We start from the raw sequence: 22,708 nt of genomic DNA on the forward strand, positions 1-22,708 counted from the left end.
TAGCTTAATATTATCACCACGACCATACTATACTGTTGTCCATGATCAGGTATTAAGGATTGCATTTTTTTCTTTGGTTGAATGACAATACACCAATGTAAAAATCGAAGCAAGACTCAAAAAATTTATTTTATTTTTCTGTTTTGATATTCTTTAAAAGATATTTACACATGGCACAAGATCGTGTCTTCATGTGCTATTTATTGTATAACGTCACAGTACCAAAATTTTAACAAAAAATAGCAGTGGAAATCTTACAAGTTTTCTTAGAGACTAAACAATTTGTATTTTTATTATTTGACATTATGCACGTCTTTCAACATGGCTAAAAATATTTAAATATACACAAAACGATCACAGTATACATCAACAGACGAAATATTCATTGGAAAAAGTAAAATCTACGGAAACATGCGGGGTCCACAAAAAGTCAACTTTTAAAAATAAGCAATTAGAATATCATTATATATGTTACAGGCATTCATTTCTTAAAAGATGAATAGTAAGCATGGACTTTTGTCAAGTTGTCTTTTTTTTTTTTTTTGAGAAATAAAAACAAAACACCAGTTATTCGATTTTGACGGACGTGAATTTAACTTCTCCTTTTAAACAAACTATTTAAAAGGTGAAACAAACTAAACAATCAGACGAAAGAGCTTCTTGAGCTGCCTGCGACAGCCTCAATTTCGAGGATGGACGAAAAACTGGTCTTTTTCTGAAAGTTAACAACCTTCCAGTAATGATTGATGTTGAAACAATTACAGTCTATATATAATTAACATCGATGTTTCACAGTCCTCAAGTCAAGGGAGAATTATTTGCTATTTTTTTTACCATGCATACAGCTCCTAGCATTCCAACGTATGTTTTTAGCGTAATCTATTAAAAGTTGTTTTAATTTTCCAACATTCTAAAAACCAAAAAAAAAACCATTATTTTCATTGCATACATATAAATGTATATCATGTATAATGTTTGTAAGCCATTGCCCATATGGGCGTACAGTGCTTTTTCAATAAAGTAAAATATAAAGTAAGGGGCATTAGCTGCCAAATTTATGCCCACCGAATTTATTCATACTCACACATTTAATTGAATATGGACTAACACGTTATTCAGAACTACATAAGTTCCATAAACCTATACACAATGTCTTAAAAGTCCTCAAATTTAATACATGTAAATGTGGAAATAGATGAGTTTGGGTTAAAATCGTCGTTTTTGTCTAGCCTGCGACGAAAATCGCAGTATGCGAGACATAGGTATAATAATCCGGCGGCGGTGGCGACGGCGTAAACTATTTGTTTAAAGATTTATATTTTGGAAGGTAGAAGACCTGGATGCTTCATATCTTGTGTGCAGATACCTTATGTTTCAAAGTTTCCGTCTGTCATATGTCCATTGTCCTTGACCTCGTTTTCACGGTTCAGTGACTGCTTGAGAAAAAAAATTTACAGTTTTTTTGTTAAGTGAAATACTCGCTTGTTTTGAGTCATTGGTATTTGGTAAATGGGTTCCTTGCGAGGTCTACATGTCCGTCAGGTAGGGTTCACCTGACCTCGACCTTATTCCTTGGACCAGTGATCAAGGTTCAAGTTACGTGGTCAAGTTCGTAACTCAGATACTATAAGCAATATGTCAACTATATTTGGTGTATGGAATGATTGTAAGGTGTACATGTCTGACTGTCAGATTTCATTTGACCTTGACATCAATTTCATGGTTCTTTGGACAATATTTAGTTTTTGTGTTTTGGTCTATTTCTCAGATACTACAAGCAATTGGGCCACTATAGTTGGTGTATAGAATTATTGTCAGGTGTACATGTCTGTCTTGTAGGTTTCATCTGACCTTGACCTCATTTTCATTGTTCATAAGACGATTTTTAGTTTTTGTGGTTTGGTATTTTTCTCAGATATTTAAAGCAATAGGGCAATTATATTTAGTGTATGGAATGATGTAAGGTGTATATTGTCTGTCTGGCAGGGTTCATATGACCTTGACCTCATTTTCATGGTTCGTTGGTCAATGTTTAGTTATGTGATACTTGTAGTAAAACCTTCATATTACAGACTTTCAGCATGAATTCAATGATAAGTAAAACAGGCGAGACATTTCAGTTGTGCACTCATTTTTAATTAAAAAATCAATGAAAACTTGGAAATTTTAATATTTATGTTATTGATGAAGTAATATCTTTTATCACAATATAATTCTATTTGCAATCTAATTCAAACCTATATCTCTGATTTCGTTCTGCTCAAATCGCGAGTTGCGATAGATCTGAATATTAATTATTTGAAACATTATAAAAATTATTGTTAAAAACTTTTATCATTAAAAACATAGAAAATCGGTGAATTTGTCAAATGTAACTCTATCTTAGAAATAACAAACATGATTGTTCAGGTACAGAAACTGAAAAATGTTCACAACCAGAAATAACTATTTTAAATAATAAAATTGAGATTTTTATTATGAAATCTGCGAAAACAGGAAACCGGAAATTATGTCAAATGTACTGCAAATTAAGTTTTTTTTTATCAATATTATCAAAAATACATACTTAATGAATTGAAATATTTAACATCTCTCATGACAAACAATATTTATGATATACTGTATATCTTATATTATATCATTTAAAACTTGAAAAGTAAATAAAATGTATATTATGATTCTGTCGAAATCTCTGTTTCCAAGACTTTTAAGTATGGATAGAACTTAAATTTCGCATAGCTATGTCAGTATAAACTGAGACTGCTATAACACATGGTGAATTGTTCCAGAGCCAGAGAAGTAGGAGGAAGAAGGGATTGTTGATTCAATTTGGACTTATTGGAACTGTATAAGTTTGGTTTTGAACGGAGTGAGATATGACTGAACATGAATAAGTGATACGAAACACTGGTTAGTCTATTCAAGGACGTTTATATGAAATGTAAGTGTTAGTTATACGTCCTTGGTCTATTCTGCAAGTTTGATACAAAATTGCGACATTTCTATCGGTTATCCGATAGGTCAATTATAATTTCTAACGGTTCTTTCCTCTGTATCAACTGACAAGGGAACGATTTCTTGATATACAAAACATTTTTCTACTGGTTTTTATTCAATCTTTTTAATACGGCCTTGATCATAGTTGTGTGTTTATTCTGGGACTATTATACTAACGCGACAAGGAAATCGATACGATTGTCGAGTGTCAAGTCCCGTCAATATATTATGTCCCAGGTTGATTACAATTCCATATAAGATAAAGATATTTTATTTCCAAATTAGGTCCCAAGGGGGGCATACACATATTACAAATATAATCTTAACAACATATAAACACTATTTTACATGACATTCATATAATACACCTGAAATATTGATATAGAGTGATACAGACTATTATATGTTAAATTCAAAAAAAAAGTTTGTAAGGGTTGCTACTCCAGAGATGTGGCATATATCTATATATATATATATATATTTGATTGTTTAGCTGCAACAGGTACCAAGGGACGATGTGCTAGGAAAGTGAGCTTAAGATCTCTAACAAACCTCCTCGTATCTGATGCAGAGAAACAAACATAAAGGTAACTATTTATTCACATCAAATAACATTTACTGCAGTAATAGGTATTGAGAATAGTGTAGGTTTCCCTACTGCAAAAGACACCAGGGGACAGTGATCAAGGAGCTGTGTTATTCACACAGTCCTCCCACACGCACTCGTCTCTGAAAAAAAAATCCTATATATTAAGGTATATATAAGTTGGTATTTTTTTTCAGAGACGAGTGCCTGTGAATCGTCCTCGTGTCTGAAGCAGACAAGAAAGCCACACCATTAACAATTTTTAGAAATAAATTTACCAGCAGCAGTGAAAATTTACTTATCTTCTGTGTTTTTAAGCCATTGAGTTAAGACTTAGAAAATTGGGGCAACTTTTACTTATTTCTTGAAATAGATGATGCCGTCATCACTAAATTTAAAACATTGAAATAGAAAATTGAATTTTATCCTCCACATCTCCAGAGTCAACATAATATGTTTATCATGTTTTATATGTGTTATTACTTTGAATGTATTGTTGTCATCGTGCCCCTTCAGGTGCCCGTCATAGGAAATAAAGAACTTTGAACTTTTTACAACTGTCTCGTTTTGATAGCCATCTCATCGTCTAGTGAGAAACAGTGGGTGAACCATCAATGAATCGATAGGTAGGAAAGTTTTGAGGCGTCATTCTTAAAAAGGTAAATTTTATTATTTATATTACATACTTTAGTCATATATGACCCTTATAAAAAGATGACTTGCTCATTCAGTACTGCCACCTTTTCATGAAGCGAATGCGTGAGATTTGGCCAAAATAGTAAAGATCAAAGAGAAAAAACAATAGATCAAAGGAAAATGCCGCCAAATCTCGAGCGCCAAATAAGCTTTTACTTTTGCTCATTTTAGTAAGTAGTATCTAAAACAGGCATGGTTAGGGACCGTGCAAAATTTATTGGCGGAGTGGGATATTCAATAAAAAAATGTGTGTCCCCTGATATTTTCAGGCGAAAAAAACACGAAGTTCCATGTTCTGTTAGAGCTGAGACTACTATAACACAGTTAAAGCAGTCTCAGGTTAGAGGGAAAAAGTACCAGTGTCCTAAAGTCATTTTCCCCTGTGTCAATTTTTCCGGAAAACAGATTTGCCGTCCGTTCCGGCGTTAAAAGTTACAGATAGAAAATCCAATTCAATTTTGTTTTTCCGTTTCGGTGGATTTTTTTGCAAAATTATGATCCTCAGACTTAGAAAAAGCAGGCAAGTTACAGTTTTCCACACTTTTTTTGTAATGCTTGAAGATATTAGATTTGATATTTGTTATAATTGTTTAACCATGACAAGATACAAGATACAAGATATTTTATTAACCAATCAAGGTGCCCAAAAATTGAGTTTTACAATCAAATGAATTACAAAATAAATCACAGTAGAATGATTAGAGAGATTAAAGTCATTGATTAAAGTACATTTAAACAAAAACATGTATACACATTTAAACAAAGTTAACATATAAACAATGTTATTGACAAAGCATTAAGTCATTTGGAGCCAATGTGACCCGGAGAAAATATGTTTCTTAATCAATTTATAGACCTTCGTTTGTGCTAGAACAGTTTTTCTATGTTCCTGATTTATGATAAATTAACCATCTTTCAAAAATTTGTGAAAAATAATTCGAAGTCAGCCTGTATGCATGATTTGTAGATTTTAAGCGTACATTCAGTGGCGGATCCAGAACTTTTTGTAAGGGGGGCCTACTGACTGACCTAAAGGGGTGGGGTGGGGGGGGGGGGGGGCGTTCCAGTCATGTTTCAGTGATTCCCTACATAATCAACAAAATTTTTCACACAAAAAAGGGGGGGGGGGGGCTGGGGTGGGGCAACCAGCCCCCCCTCCTTCATCTGCCTATGGCATCTGATTCAGTTACACATCTGCACCTTTTTAATAAACTTATATTGGGGGTGATAAAGCCTTGCCCCATAATTTTGGGTAAATACTACTTGAAAATACTATATTAAAGAGTTATTGGATTAAAGGAATACAAACAGCTTTATGGCAAGCCAAAGTGGACAAAAAGAGCTATTTTCTAATATTAGTAAAACATTTTCTTATATTACAAAATCATTTTCTTATATTACAAAATCATTTTCTTATATTAGAAAATCATTTTCTAATATTAAAAAATCATTTTCTAATATAAGAAAATCATTTTCTAATATAAGAAAATCATTTTCTAATATTAAAAAAGAAAAACACTTTTTTTTAATATTAGAAAATGAATTTCTAATATTAGAAAATGAATTTTTAATATTAGAAAATGATTTCTTAATATTAGAAAATTAATTTCTAATATTAGAAAATGAATTTCAAATATTAGAAAATGTATTTCTAATATTAGAAAATGAATTTCTAATATTAGAAAATGAATTTCTAATATTAGAAAATAAATTTCTAATATTAAAAAATCATTTACTAATATTAGAAATTCCTTTTTCTATATTACAAATTCGAAAGTACTTTCTTATATTAGAAATTCATTTTCTAATATTAATAAATGATTTTGTAATATTAGAAATTCATTTTTTAATATTAAGAAATCATTTTCTAATAGATTAAATTCTTCATCATCAAAAAGTTATGACTTGTTTATTTTATATTTATTATATCTATATCATCTTAATGATTGAAAAAGAAAAAAATGTCTGCCATGTAGATGAGAAGAAAAATAAAGAAACTGAAGAAGGCTAATGGCCGAAACGTCTTAAAAATTGGTTTAATACTACAATAATATTTTATATTCAATAACCACTCCCTGTTTACAAACGGAATTTAAAAAAAATGTCCGAATGTCTAAATTAACTGAATCTTTGCTAATGATACAAATGACAATAAATTTAAATACCAAATATTATTGACCTAACATTAGCAGTTCATCTTAAACTGATCTAATCACAAACTAATATATATGTTAACTTATACAACTGCAAAACAAATACCATTGAACTACAAATGTACCACTAATGGTTCCCCCTAAACTAAACTAATCACAAGCTAAAACATGTAAAATAAGCAAAAGTTTCAAAGTCAATAGACCGTGACTGAGGGAATAGGGCCAAATAATTTATATTATATTTATTGTGAAATTTTGGTTTCAATGCCATATTGAATACATTTTTAATTTCAAATTGTTGTTCAAATTTCTAGCCAGGGAAAATAGCTGTTAAAACAGTTCCTAAATTGATGAAATACAATATATAGATACAAAAAATAGGTCTAGGTTGGTTAAGACTTGGTCGAGTATGGTTCAGACTAGGTCGAGTATGGTTCAGACTAGGTCGTGCATGGTTCAGACTAGGTCGAGCATGGTTCAGACGCAAATAAAATGGTTAAGTACTGGTCGAGTACAAGTTCAGACTGTTAAGTATGGTTCAGACTACAGCCGAGTATTATCAAGTAAATTTCAGACCAATTCAGACTGGTCAAGTAAAAATCAGTACAGTCGAGTACAGATATAGGCCATTTCAGACTTTTACTGGTTTGTAGTGTAAGTTCACCTTGCCCTTAAAATAGCGTTTACACATTTTGAGTTTGTAGCCAATCCAAATTCAAGATGGCCAACACCACTAGACACTGTTTGACACAAAACTATGAAAAATACACAAAGAAAGCCTTTCCTCATAAGATATCGCGCATATTTAAACACAACTGGGATCCTACATTAGTGTTTTCGATTTTGAATGCCACACTGAAATAAGACATGACTACAACATTGGAACTTAATAAAGCCATACTAGAAAAACATACAGCTTTTCTAAAGGGGGCACGGTAGTATTTCCTGGCCCATAAGGGATAATGATAGCCTTTTTAGAATTTTCACCACTTTCTAACACTGCCAAAAATTCTACATAAACAGTTAACTGAAGTACTTTCATTATACTATTCAGAAATGAATTTGAATATGTATCATGACCGTTTACTTTTTTTTATATTAACACCTAAGTCCAATAATGCTTTTAGGTCTTTTATCATGCAGTGAATACAAAATTAAAAAATAATCTCAAAAATTCATCCCTCAGTATGTTCAGTTGATACTGTATTTTTTTTCCAATCACACTGTTCAGTTACATTGACTTAAGTCGGGTACACAAAAGAGCAACCTAAATTCTGGAATGCAAATACTCCAGTGCTACCTAAAACTATATCGCACAACAAAATCCAAATTATGCGCCTAGAGTGTTCTGGTGTGTTCTGATGTGTGTCCAGAAAGAAACATTGTCACTAGAGAGGAATAGCAGTTCACCTTGGCTGTATTTGACAAAACCTTTCCGAATTATGGGTCCGCCATGCTCTTTAGCTTGATAATTTATTTGGCATATTACCAATTTGATTTGTCTTATTTCCAGACGAAAAGCGGGTATGACGCGCAAAATTATAAACATGGTGCCTGATGAGTTTTTGTTTTTGTTTTTAACAATGCAGTCATTTTTGAATTCCATACAAATACAAAAAATGTAGCTTCTCCAAATCTTTAACATTATGATTAACAGTTGATCAAATTTCCCTGGACGAATAAACATTTAAGGTTGAAAAAGACAGAATCTGTTCTTCGTTTACTCTCTTTTTTAAATATAAAATCATTTAATTATTCATCCTAGACAATACCGACAAACTTGCAGATTTTTAGTATTTTTCTTTCTAAATATATTAAGCATAGTAAAATGATGGCCCATATTAGAGTAAAAATCTGTTTATTGCGCTTTATTGATGAACCATTCAAATTGGACCTGGTTATTAAAGGAAAAAATATCTGATAAACTATAATATAAGTTGGAGATCACCTTAAATTGTTGACTTTCGTAAATCTTGAACAAAAAATGAAATCAATTAAAAAAAAAAAATTAAAAAAAAAAGATTTTAACCTGATAATTATGAGCTTTTAACATAGTTTAGCTCTACTTTGTTTAATGAAACAGCAAATGTATACTTAATTCACTAAAGCTATAAGATAAAAAATATATAAGATCCATAAAGCAATGGAAATCAACATTGTATATCTATATAAACGATAATACTTGTAAATTAATAAATAAATAATCTTTATTTCAAGAGGATGATCCCATTAGTTAAAACTAATCTTTCTGAGAGTCCTCAAAATAATAATAACATTATTTAAAAGTACATACAGTATTAAAATGATATATTATACACAATATACAATTGTATCTAGATAATAATGAAAAAGTATATTAATTTGCACAATTGATAAAAATTTGTAACATTTTGTTTTAAAAGATACAAGTGTATTACTCATTTTTATTTCATTTGGTAAACTGTTCCATATTTGAGAATCTGAATATGTAAATGTTTTCTGTTGTTAGGTTGCTGCCCCTAAATTAGTAATTTTAAGGAAATTTTGTTGTAGTTTGGTTATTATCTTGAATATAATTATAGATAGATATAATTTGTAAACAGCAATAATGTTCAGCAAAGTACGATCTACAAATAAGTCAACAAGACCAAAATGGTAAATTGACCCCATACGGAGTTATTGCCCTTTAAAGTCAAATTTTACAATTTTTCGTAAATTTTTGTGATCTTTTATAAATGTCTTCGCCTGAAAAAAATGAGACAAATTTAACCAAACTTGGCCACCATCATCATTGAGGATGTGTCCGATGACCCGACCAACCAACCAAGATGGCCGCCATGGCTAAAAATAGAACATAAGGATAAAATGTAGATTTTGGCTTATATCTCTGAAACCAAAGCATTTAGAGCAAATCTGACCTTGGGGTAAAATTGTTCATCAGGTCAAGATCTATCTGTCCTAAATTTAACAGTTGAATCAGACAACCTGTTGTTGGGTTGCTGCCCCTGAATTGGTCATTTTAAGGAAATTTTGCATTTTTTGGTTATTATCTTGAATATTACTATAGACAGAGATAAACTGTAAACAGCAATAATGTTCAGCAAAGTAATATCTACAAATAAGTCAACATGACCAAATTGACCCCTTAAGGAGTTATTGTCCTTTATAGTAAATTTTAAACAACTTTTTTGTAAATGTTTGTTATCTTACAAAAGTCTTCTCCACTGAAACTACTGAGACAAATTTAACCAAACTTGGTCACAATCATTATTAGGGTATCTAGTTTTAAAAAGGTATCCGATGAACCCACCTGCCAACCAACATGGCCGATATAGCTAAAAAAAGAACATAGGGGTAAAATGCAGTTTTTGGCTTATATCTCTGAAACTAAAGCATTTAGAGCAAATTTGACGTAGATAAAAATGTTCAACAGGTTAAGATATATTTGTCCTAAAATTTTAAGACAAACTGTTAAATAAATTATATATAATTATATATTTAAATATATATATTATATATAAATATACTAAATAAATAAATGATTTGGAAAATACGTTGAAGGTATAAAAAGTCATGAGATTTCCGAATGCACTTAGGTTCTATCCGGGCACTCTGGTTCAAAACCTTGGTTTCATCCGGGTCTTTTGGTACTGAACCTTGGTTCTATACGGGTTCTTTGGTTCGAAACCATGGTAACTGGTTCAACATCCGGGTTGTTTGGTTATAGCAACCCAACTTATTGGTTCTATCCGGGTTCTTTTCTAATGTTCCCGTTGAACTTTGAGAAGATATCCGCAAGTATCCGAATAAAAAGATAAAGTAGGTCAAAGACGCTTAACTTGTTTTATTTCATTATACATTTCAACATCGCCTGAAAATGAAGTTGTCAGGTAAATATCGTCTCATTTTAATTATTTTAACATTGGAAACTGGATAAAATATAGAATCGTATATATTTACATCAACCTAGGCCTAAATATACAGTATATCGAACATCCTTTTCTTTTAAATCAGTCGCTCCGTCAGTTTCATTAATTAGCCATCACTTGGCGTCCGTCGTCGTCGTCCGTCTGGTGTAAACTATTTCAAACATCTTCTCTTCTGAAACTACTGAACCAATTCCAACCAAACTTAAGCTGAATGATTCTTAGGGTATCTAGAATAAAGTTTGTGTTTTATTTTCTATTTCGTCAAAAAACATGGCCGCCATGTCTAAAAATAGAACATAGGGTTAAAATGCAGTTTTTGGCTTATATCTCAAAAACCAAAGCAGTTAGAACAAATCTGACATGGGATAAAAGTGATCATAAGGTAAAGTTCTATCAGCCCTGAAATTTTCAGATGAATCTAATAATCAATTGTTGGGTTGCTGCCACTAAATTGGTAATTTTAAGGAAATTTTGCAGTTTTTGGTTATTATCTTGAATAGTATTAATGATAAAGACAAACTGTAAACTGCAAATATGTTCAGCAAAGTAAGAAATTATGTTTGTATGACCAAAATTGTCAATTGACCCCTTAAGGAGTATTGACCTTTGAGGACAATTTTGTACAATTTGTCTATCATGTTTTTAACTTTAAAAAATCTTCTCCTCTGAAACCACTGAACCAATTCCAACCAAACTTAAGCTGAATGATCATCAGGGTATCTAGAATAAAGTTTGTGTTTTATTTTCTGTTTCGTCAAAAAACATGGCCGCCATGGCTAAAAATAGAACATAGTGTTAAAATGCAGATTTTGGCTTATATCTCAAAAACCAAAGCAGTTAGAGCAAATCTGACATGGGGTAAAAGTGTTCATAAGGTAAAATTCTATCAGCCCTGAAATTTTCAGATGAATCTAATATTCCATTGTTGGGTTGCTGCCACTAAATTGGTAATTTTAAGGAAATTTTGCAGTTTTTGGTTATTATCTTGAATAGTATTAATGATAAAGATCAACTGTAAACAGCAAATATGTTCAGCAAAGTAAGATCTACAAATAAGTTAAATGACCAAAATTGTCAACTGACCCCTTAAAGAGTTATTGCCCTTTAAAGACAATTTTACACAATTTGTTTATCATGTTTTCTAACTTTAAAAAATCTTTTCCTCTGAAACCACAGAACCAATTCCAACCAAACTTAAGCTGAATGATCCTTAGGGTATCTAGAATAAAGTTTGTGTTTTATATTCTGTTTCGTCAAAAAACATGACCGCCATGGCTAAAAATAGAACATAGTGGTAAAATGCAGTTTTTGGCTTATATCTTAAAAACCAAAGGAGTTAGAACAAATCTGACATGGAATAAAAGTGTTCATAAGGTAAATTTCTATCAGCCCTGAAATTTTCAGATGAATCTAATAACCCATTGTTGGGTTGCTGCCACTAAATTGGTAATTTTAAGGACATTTTGCAGTTTTTGGTTATTATCTTGAATAGTATAAATGATAACGATAAACTGTAAACTGCAAATATGTTCAGCAAAGTAAGATCTACAAATAAGTTTTGTATGACCAAAATTGTCAATTGACCCCTTAAGGAGTATTGACCTCTAAGGACAATTTTGGACAATTTGTTTATCACGTTTTTAACTGTAAAAAATCTTCTCCTCTGAAACCATTGAACCAATTCCAATCAAATTTAAGCTGAATGATCCTCAGGGTATCTAGAATGAAGTTTGTGTTTTATTTTCGGTTTCGTCAAAAAACATGAGCGCCATGGCTAAAAATAGAACATAGGGTTAAAATGCAGTTTTTGGCTTATATCTCAAAAACCAAAGCAGTTAGAGCAAATCTGACATGGGGTAAAAGTGTTCATAAGGTAAAGTTCTATCAGGCCTGAAATTTCAGATGAATCTAATAATCAATTGTTCGGTTGCTGCCACTAAATTGGTAATTTTAAGGAAATTTTTCCGGTTTTTGGTTATTATCTTGAATAGTATTGATGATACAGATAAACTGTAAACAGCAAATATGTTCAGCAAAGTAAGATCTACAAATAAGTTTTATATGACCAAAATTGTCAATTGACCCCTTAAAGAGTTATTGCCCTTTAAGGACAATTTTACACAATTTGTTTATCATGTTTTCCAACTTTAAAAAATCTTCTCCTCTGAAACCACTGAACATATACCAACAAAATTTAATCTGAATGATCCTCAGGGTATCTAAAATAAAGTTTGTGTTTTTTTTTCTGTTTCGTCAAAAAACATGGCCGCCCTGGCTAAAAATAGAACATAGTGTTAAAATGCAGATTTTGGCTTATATCTCAAAAACCAAAGCAGTTAGAGCAAATCTGACATGGGGTAAAAGTGTTCATGAGGTAAAATTCTATCAGCCCTGAAATTTTCAGATGAATCTAATATTCCATTGTTGGGTTGCTGCCACTAAATTGGTAATTTTAAGGAAATTTTGCAGTTTTTGGTTATTATCTCGAATAGTATTAATGATAAAGATAAACTGTAAACAGCAAAAATGTTCAGCAAAGTAAGATCTACAAATAAGTTTGTATGACCAAAATTGTCAATTGACCCCTTAAAGAGTGATTGCCCTTTAAGGACAATTTTACACAATTCGTTTATCATGTTTTCTAACTTTAAAAAATCTTTTCCTCTGAAACCACTGAACTAATTCCAACCAAACTTAAGCTGATTGATCCTTAGGGTATCTAGAATAAAGTTTGTGTTTTCTTTTCTGTTCCGTCAAAAAACATGACCGCCATGGCTAAAAATAGAACATAGGGGTAAAATGCAGTTTTTGGCTTATATCTTAAAAACCAAAGGAGTTAGAACAAATCTGACATGGGGTAAAAGTGTTCATAAGGTGAATTTCTATCAGCCTTGAAATTTTCAGATGAATCTAATAACCCATTGTTGGGTTGCTGCCACTAAATTGGTAATTTTAAGGAAATTTTGCAGTTTTTGGTTATTATCTTGAATAGTATTAATGATAACGATAAACTGTAAACTGCAAATATGTTCAGCAAAGTAAGATCTACAAATAAGTTTTTGTATGACCAAAATTGTCAATTGACCCCTTAAGGAGTATTTACCTTTAAGGACAATTTTGCACAATTTGTTTATCATGTTTTTAACTGTAAAAAATCTTCTCCTCTGAAACCATTGAACCAATTCCAATCAAATTTAAGCTGAATGAACCTCAGGGTATCTAGAATGAAGTTTGCGTTTTATTTTCGGTTTCGTCAAAAAACATGGGCGCCATGGCTAAAAATAGAACTTAGGGTTAAAATGCAGTTTTTGGCTTATATCTCAAAAACCAAATCAGTTAGAGCAAATCTGACATGGGGTAAAAGTGTTCATAAGGTAAAGTTCTATCAGGCCTGAAATTTCAGATGAATCTAATAATCAATTGTTCGGTTGCTGCCACTAAATTGGTAATTTTAAGGAAATTTTGCAGTTTTTGGTTATTATCTTGAATAGTATTAATGATACAGATAAACTGTAAACAGCAAATATGTTCAGCAAAGTAAGATCTACAAATAAGTTTTATATGACCAAAATTGTCAATTGACCCCTTAAAGAGTTATTGCCCTTTAAGGACAATTTTAAACAATTTGTTTATCATGTTTTCTAACTTTAAAACATCTTTTCCTCTGAAACCACTGAACCAATTCCAACTAAACTTAAGCTGAATGATCCTTAGGGTATCTAGAATAAAGTTTGTGTTTTATTTTTTGTTTCTTTAAAAAACATGACCGCCATGGCTAAAAATAGAACATAGGGTTAAAATGCAGTTTTTGGCTTATATCTCAAAAACCAAAGCAGTTAGAGCAAATCTGACATGTGATAAAAGTATTCATAAGGTAAAGTTCTATCAGCCCTGAAATTTTCAGATGAATCTAATAATCCATTGTTGGATTGCTGCCACTAAATTGGTAATTTTAAGGAATTTTGCAGTTTTTGGTTATTATCTTGATTAGTATTAATGATATAGATCAACTGTAAACAGCAAATATGTTCAGCAAAGTAAGATCTACAAATAAGTTAAAAGACCAAAATTGTCAATTCACCCCTTAAAGAGTGATTGCCCTTTAAAGACAATTTTACACAATTTGTTTATCATGTTTTCTTACTTTAAAACATCTTTTCCTCTGAAACCACTGAACCAATTCCAACCAAACTTAAGCTGAATGATCCTTAGGGTATCTAGAATAAAGTTTGTGTTTTATTTTCTGTTTCTTTAAAAAACATGACCGCCATGGCTAAAAATAGAACATAGGGTTAAAATGCAGTTTTTGGCTTATATCTCAAAAACCAAAGCAGTTAGAGCAACTCTGACATGTGATAAAAGTGTTCATAAGGTAAAGTTCTATCAGCCCTGAAATTTTCAGATGAATCTAATAATCCTTTGTTGGGTTGCTGCCACTAAATTGGTAATTTTAAGGAAATTTTGCAGTTTTTGGTTATTATCTTGAATAGTATTAATGATAAAGATAAACTGTAAACAGCAAATATGTTCAGCAAAGTAAGATCTACAAATAAGCTTATCTGATCAAAATTGTCAATTGGTCCCTTAAAGAGTTATTGCCTGCAAAATTCCTTAAAATTACCAATTTAGTGGCAGCAACCCAACAATTGATTATTAGATTCATCTGAAACTTTCAAGGCTGATAGAACTTTACCTTATGAACACTTTTACCCATGTCAGATTTGCTCTAACTGTTTTGGTTTTTGAGATATAAGCCAAAAACTGCATTTTAACCCTATGTTCTAATTTTAGCTATGGCGGCCATGTTTTTTGACGAAACAGAAAATAAAACACAAACTTTATTTTAGATACCCTGAGGATCATTCAGCTAAAGTTTGGTTGGAATTGGTTCAGTGGTTTCAGAGGAGAAGATTTTTTAAAGTTAGAAAACATGATCAACAAATTGTGTAAAATTGTCCTTAAAGTGTTCATAATGTAAAATTCTATCAGCCCTGAAATTTTCAGATGAATCTAATAATCCATTGTTGGGTTGCTGCCACTAAATTGGTAATTTTAAGGAATTTTGCAGTTTTTGGTTATTATCTTGAATAGTATTAATGATAAAGATCAACTGTAAACAGCAAACATGTTCAGCAAAGTAAGATCTACAAATAAGGTAAATGACCAAAATTGTCAATTGACCCCTTAAAGAGTTATTGCCCTTTAAAGACAATTTTACACTATTTGTTTATCATGTTTTCTAACTTTAAAAAATCTTCTCCGCTGAAACCACTGAACCAATTCAAACCAAACTTTAGCTGAATGATCCTCAGGGTATCTAAAATAAAGTGTGTGTTTTATTTTCTGTTTCGTCAAAAAACATGGCCGCCATGGCTAAAAATAGAACATGGGGTTAAAATGCAGTTTTTGGCTTATATCTCAAAAACCAAAGCAGTTAGAGCAAATCTGACATGTGATAAAAGTGTTCATAAGGTGAAATTCTATCAGCCCTGAAAGTTTCAGATGAATCTAATAATCAATTGTTGGGTTGCTGCCACTAAATTGGTAATTTTAAGGAATTTTGCAGTTTTTGGTTATTATCTTGAATAGTATTAATGATAACGCTAAACTGTAAACTGCAAATATGTACAGCAAAGTAAGATCTACAAATACGTTTATACGACCAAAATTGTCAATTGACCCCTTAAGGAGTATTGACCTTTGAGGACAATTTTGCACAATTTGTTTATCATTTTTTTAACTTTAAAAAATCTTCTCCTCTGAAAACACTGAACCAATTCCAACCAAACTTAAGCTGAACGATCCTTAGGGTATCTAGAATAAAGTTTGTGTTTTATTTTCTGTTTCTTTAAAAAACATGACCGCCATGGCTAAAAATAGAACATAGGGTTAAAATGCAGTTTTTGGCTTATATCTCAAAAACCAAAGCAGTTAGAGCAACTCTGACATGTGATAAAAGTGTTCATAAGGTAAAGTTCTATCAGCCCTGAAATTTTCAGATGAATCTAATAATCCATTGTTGGGTTGCTGCCACTAAATTGGTAATTTTAAGGAAATTTTGCAGTTTTTGGTTATTATCTTGAATAGTATTAATGATAAAGATAAACTGTAAACAGCAAATATGTTCAGCAAAGTAAGATCTACAAATAAGCTTATCTGATCAAAATTGTCAATTGGTCCCTTAAAGAGTTATTGCCTGCAAAATTCCTTAAAATTACCAATTTAGTGGCAGCAACCCAACAATTGATTATTAGATTCATCTGAAACTTTCAAGGCTGATAGAACTTTACCTTATGAACACTTTTACCCATGTCAGATTTGCTCTAACTGTTTTGGTTTTTGAGATATAAGCCAAAAACTGCATTTTAACCCTATGTTCTAATTTTAGCTATGGCGGCCATGTTTTTTGACGAAACAGAAAATAAAACACAAACTTTATTTTAGATACCCTGAGGATCATTCAGCTAAAGTTTGGTTGGAATTGGTTCAGTGGTTTCAGAGGAGAAGATTTTTTAAAGTTAGAAAACATGATCAACAAATTGTGTAAAATTGTCCTTAAAGTGTTCATAATGTAAAATTCTATCAGCCCTGAAATTTTCAGATGAATCTAATAATCCATTGTTGGGTTGCTGCCACTAAATTGGTAATTTTAAGGAATTTTGCAGTTTTTGGTTATTATCTTGAATAGTATTAATGATAAAGATCAACTGTAAACAGCAAACATGTTCAGCAAAGTAAGATCTACAAATAAGGTAAATGACCAAAATTGTCAATTGACCCCTTAAAGAGTTATTGCCCTTTAAAGACAATTTTACACTATTTGTTTATCATGTTTTCTAACTTTAAAAAATCTTCTCCGCTGAAACCACTGAACCAATTCAAACCAAACTTTAGCTGAATGATCCTCAGGGTATCTAAAATAAAGTGTGTGTTTTATTTTCTGTTTCGTCAAAAACATGGCCGCCATGGCTAAAAATAGAACATGGGGTTAAAATGCAGTTTTTGGCTTATATCTCAAAAACCAAAGCAGTTAGAGCAAATCTGACATGTGATAAAAGTGTTCATAAGGTGAAATTCTATCAGCCCTGAAAGTTTCAGATGAATCTAATAATCAATTGTTGGGTTGCTGCCACTAAATTGGTAATTTTAAGGAATTTTGCAGTTTTTGGTTATTATCTTGAATAGTATTAATGATAACGCTAAACTGTAAACTGCAAATATGTACAGCAAAGTAAGATCTACAAATACGTTTATACGACCAAAATTGTCAATTGACCCCTTAAGGAGTATTGACCTTTGAGGACAATTTTGCACAATTTGTTTATCATTTTTTTAACTTTAAAAAATCTTCTCCTCTGAAAACACTGAACCAATTCCAACCAAACTTAAGCTGAACGATCCTTAGGGTATCTAGAATAAAGTTTGTGTTTTATTTTCTGTTTCGTCAAAAAACATGGCCGCCATAGCTAAAAATAGAACATAGGGTTAAAATGCAGTTTTTGGCTTATATCCCACAAACCAAAGCAGTTAGAGCAAATCTGACATGTGATAAAAGTGTTCATAAGGTGAAATTCTAACAGCCCTGAAATTTTCAGATGAATCTAATAATCTATTGTTGGGTTGCTGCCACTAAATTGGTAATTTTAAGGAATTTTGCAGTTTTTGGTTATTATCTTGAATAGTATTAATGATAAAGATAAACTGTAAACAGCAAATATGTTCAGCAAAGTAAGATCTACAAATAAGTTATATGACCAAAATTGTCAATTGACCCCTTAAAGAGTTATTGCCCATTAAAGACAAATTTACACAATTTGTCTATCATGTTTTCTAACTTTAAAAAATCTTTTCCTCTGAAACCACTGAACCAATTCCAACTAAACTTTAGCTGAATGATCCGCAGGGTATCTAAAATAAAGTTTGTGTTTTATTTTCTGTTTCGTCAAAAAACATGACCGCCATGGCTAAAAATAGAACATAGGGTTAAAATGCAGTTTTTGGCTTATATCTCAAAAACCAAAGCAGTTAGAGCAAATCTGACATGTGATAAAAGTGTTCATAAGGTGAAATTCTATCAGACCTGAAATTTTCAGATGAATCTAAGAATCCATTGTTGGGTTGCTGCCACTAAATTGGTAATTTTAAGGAATTTTGCAGTTTTTGGTTATTATCTTGAATAGTATTAATGATAAAGATAAACTGTAAACAGCAAACATGTTCAGCAAAGAAAGATCTACAAATAAATTAAATGACCAAAATTGTCAATTGACCCCTTAAAGAGTTATTGCTGTTTAAGGACAATTTTACACAATTTGTTTATCATGTTTTCTAACTTTAAAAAATCTTTTCCTCTGAAACCACTGAACCAATTCCAATTAAATTTAAGCTGAATGATCCTTAGGGTATCTAGAATAAAGTTTGTGTTTTATTTGCTGTTTCGTCAAAAAACATGACCACCATGGCTAAAAATAGAACATAGGGTTAAAATGCAGTTTTTGGCTAATATCTCAAAAACCAAAGCAGTTAGAGCAAATCTGACACGGGATAAAAGTGTTCATAAGGTAAAGTTCTATCAGGCCTGAAATTTTCAGATGAATCTAATAATCAATTGTTGGGTTGCTGCCACTAAATTGGTTATTTTAGGGAAATTTTGCAGTTTTGGTTATCATCTTGAATAGTATTAATGATAAAGATAAACTGTAAACAGCAAATATGTTCAGCAAAGTAAGATCTACAAATAAGTAAATATGATCAAAATTGTCAATTGGTCCCTTAAAGAGTTATTGCCCTTTAAGGACAATTTTACACAATTTGTTTATCATGTTTTCTAACTTTTAAAAATCTTCTTCTCTGCAACCACTGAACCAATTCCAACCAAAATTAGGCTGAATGATCCTCAGGGTATCTAAAATAAAGTTTGTGTTTTATTTTCTGTTCCGTCAAAAAACATGGCCGCCATAGATAAAAATAGAACATAGGGTGTAAATGCAGTTTTTGGCTTATATCTCAAAAACCAAAGCAGTTAGAGCAAATCTGACATGTGATACAAGTGTTCATAAGGTGAAATTCTATCAGCCCTGAAAGTTTCAGATGAATCTAATAATCAATTGTTGGGTTGCTGCCACTAAATTGGTAATTTTAAGGAATTTTGCAGTTTTTGGTTATTATCTTGAATAGTATTAATGATAACGCTAAACTGTAAACTGCAAATATGTACAGCAAAGTAAGATCTACAAATACGTTTATACGACCAAAATTGTCAATTGACCCCTTAAGGAGTATTGACCTTTGAGGACAATTTTGCACAATTTGTTTATCATTTTTTTAACTTTAAAAAATCTTCTCCTCTGAAACCACTGAACCAATTCCAACCAAACTTAAGCTGAACGATCCTTAGGGTATCTAGAATAAAGTTTGTGTTTTATTTTCTGTTTCGTCAAAAAACATGACCGCCATAGCTAAAAATAGAACATAGGGTTAAAATGCAGTTTTTGGCTTATATCTCACAAACCAAAGCAGTTAGAGCAAATCTGACATGTGATAAAAGTGTTCATAAGGTGATATTCTATCAGCCCTGAAATTTTCAGATGAATCTAATAATCCATTGTTGGGTTACTGCCACTAAATTGGTAATTTTAAGGAATTTTGCAGTTTTTGGTTATTATCTTGAATAGTATTAATGATAAAGATAAACTGTAAACAGCAAATATGTTCAGCAAAGTAAGATCTACAAATAAGCTTATATGATCAAAATTGTCAATTGGTCCCTTAAAGAGTTATTGCCTGCAAAATTCCTTAAAATTACCAATTTAGTGGCAGCAACCCAACAATTGATTATTAGATTCATCTGAAACTTTCAAGGCTGATAGAACTTTACCTTATGAACACTTTTACCCAATGTCAGATTTGCTCTAACTGTTTTGGTTTTTGAGATATAAGCCAAAAACTGCATTTTAACCCTATGTTCTAATTTTAGCTATGGCGGCCATGTTTTTTGACGAAACAGAAAATAAAACACAAACTTTATTTTAGATACCCTGAGGATCATTCAGCTAAAGTTTGGTTGGAATTGGTTCAGTGGTTTCAGAGGAGAAGATTTTTTAAAGTTAGAAAACATGATGAACAAATTGTGTAAAATTGTCCTTAAAGTGTTCATAATGTAAAATTCTATCAGCCCTGAAATTTTCAGATGAATCTAATAATCCATTGTTGGGTTGCTGCCACTAAATTGGTAATTTTAAGGAATTTTGCAGTTTTTGGTTATTATCTTGAATAGTATTAATGATAAAGATCAACTGTAAACAGCAAACATGTTCAGCAAAGTAAGATCTACAAATAAGGTAAATGACCAAAATTGTCAATTGACCCCTTAAAGAGTTATTGCCCTTTAAAGACAATTTTACACTATTTGTTTATCATGTTTTCTAACTTTAAAAAATCTTCTCCGCTGAAACCACTGAACCAATTCAAACCAAACTTAAGCTGAATGATCCTTAGGGTATCTAGAATAAAGTTTGTGTTTTATTTTCTGTTTCGTCAAAAAACATGACCGCCATGGCTAAAAATAGAACATAGGGTTAAAATGCAGTTTTTGGCTTATATCTCAAAAACCAAAGCAGTTAGAGCAAATCTGACATGTGATAAAAATTTTCATAAGGTAAAATTCTATCAGCCCTGAAATTTTCAGATGAATCTAATAATCCATTGTTGGGTTGCTGCCACTAAATTGGTAATTTTAAGGAAATTTTGCAGTTTTTGGTTATTATCTTGAATAATATTAATGATAAAGATAAACTGTAAACAGCAAATATGTTCAGGAAAGTAAGATCTACATAGAAGTTTATATGACTAAAATTGTCAATTGACCCCTTAAAGAGTTATTGCCCTTTAAGGAAAATTTTACACAATTTGTTTATCATGTTTTCTAACTTTAAAAAATCTTTTCCCCTGAAACCATTGAACCAATTCCAACTAAACTTAAGCTGAATGATCCTTAGGGTATCTAGAATAAAGTTTGTGTTTTATTTTCTGTTTCGTCAAAAAACATGACCGCCATGGCTAAAAATAGAACATAGGGTTAAAATGCAGTTTTTGGCTTATATCTCAAAAACCAAAGCAGTTAGAGCAAATCTGACATGTGATAAAAATGTTCATGAGGTAAAATTCTATCAGCCCTGAAATTTTCAGATGAATCTAATAATCCATTGTTGGGTTGCTGCCACTAAATTGGTAATTTTAAGGAATTTTGCAGTTTTTGGTTATTATCTTGAATAGTATTAATGATAAAGATAAACTGTAAACAGCAAATATGTTCAGCAAAGTAAGATCTACAAATAAGGTAATATGACCAAAATTGTCAATTGACCCCTTAAAGAGTTGTTGCCCTTTAAGGAAAATTTTACACAATTTGTTTATCATGTTTTCTAACTTTAAAAAATCTTTTCCTCTGAAACCACTGAACCAATTCCAACCAAACTTAAGCTGAATGATCCTTAGGGTATCTAGAATAAAGTTTGTGTTTTATTTTCTGTTTCGTCAAAAACCATGACCGCCATGGCTAAAAATAGAACATAGGGTTAAAATGCAGTTTTTGGCTTATATCTAAAAAACCAAAGCAGTTAGAGCAAATCTGACATGTGATAAAAGTGTTCATAAGGTAAAATTCTATCAGCCCTGAAATTTTCAGATGAATCTAATAATCCATTGTTGGGTTGCTGCCACTAAATTGGTAATTTTAAGGAATTTTGCAGTTTTTGGTTATTATCTTGAATAGTATTAATGATAAAGATAAACTGTAAACAGCAAATATGTTCAGCAAAGTAAGATCTACAAATAAGGTAATGTGACCAAAATTGTCAATTGACCCCTTAAAGAGTTGTTGCCCTTTAAGGAAAATTTTACACAATTTGTTTATCATGTTTTCTAACTTTAAAAATCTTTTCCTCTGAAACCACTGAACCAATTCCAACCAAACCTAAGCTGAATGATCCTTTGGGTATCTAGAATAAAGTTTGTGTTTTATTTGCTGTTTCTTCAAAAAACATGACCGCCATGGCTAAAAATAGAACATAGGGTTAAAATGCAGTTTTTGGCTCAAAAACCAAAGCAGTTAGAGCAAATCTGACATGTGATAGAAATGTTCATGAGGTAAAATTCTATCAGCCCTGAAATTTTCAGATGAATCTAATAATCCATTGTTGGGTTGCTGCCACTAAATTGGTAATTTTAAGGAAATTTTGCAGTTTTTGGTTATTATCTTGAATAGTATTAATGATAAAGATAAACTGTAAACAGCAAATATGTTCAGCAAAGTAAGATCTACATAGAAGTTTATATGACCAAAATTGTCAATTGACCCCTTAAAGAGT

General features: G+C 31.3%; 1 long non-coding RNA gene across 1 annotated transcript in view; it reads left to right on the forward strand.

Annotated features, from left to right (window-relative positions):
- Positions 1 to 4,162: 4,162 nt before the first annotated feature.
- The window catches only part of LOC127705781 (uncharacterized), a 209,555-nt gene continuing 191,009 nt past the window's right edge, over positions 4,163 to 22,708 (forward strand). Inside the window, exon 1 of the long non-coding RNA XR_007984028.1 lies at positions 4,163 to 4,242. This is a non-coding gene — a long non-coding RNA (uncharacterized LOC127705781). The remainder of the gene's footprint in view (positions 4,243 to 22,708) is intronic.

The sequence above is a fragment of the Mytilus californianus genome, unplaced genomic scaffold (assembly GCF_021869535.1).
Source record: "Mytilus californianus isolate M0D057914Y unplaced genomic scaffold, xbMytCali1.0.p SCAF_6, whole genome shotgun sequence".
Lineage (NCBI taxonomy): Eukaryota > Metazoa > Mollusca > Bivalvia > Mytilida > Mytilidae > Mytilus > Mytilus californianus.